This window comes from Penaeus monodon, chromosome 29, assembly GCF_015228065.2.
Source record: "Penaeus monodon isolate SGIC_2016 chromosome 29, NSTDA_Pmon_1, whole genome shotgun sequence".
In the NCBI taxonomy this organism is placed as follows: Eukaryota; Metazoa; Arthropoda; class Malacostraca; order Decapoda; family Penaeidae; genus Penaeus; species Penaeus monodon.
In genome coordinates this window covers 21,472,897-21,473,118 of record NC_051414.1, presented here as the reverse complement: position 1 = coordinate 21,473,118, position 222 = coordinate 21,472,897, and positions in this window count along the sequence as shown.

Here is a 222-nt window from a genome sequence, read left to right as displayed (position 1 = left end):
CCCCTGCGCCCGCACCACGCCCTGGCAGCCGTCCTGAGGGGCTCGGGTGGGCGGACCCGTTACGACATCTACGCCTTCATCTCGGAAGTGACACAAAGGTGCCCGGCTGCCACGTGGTACATCGGGGAACATTCATTTTGGCGCTGGAGGCTGGGATCGCGAGCTGTGGCATGGGGACAGCTGGCTCTCTGCTCCTTCCTGGGGGGTAGGGGGGGATGCTTG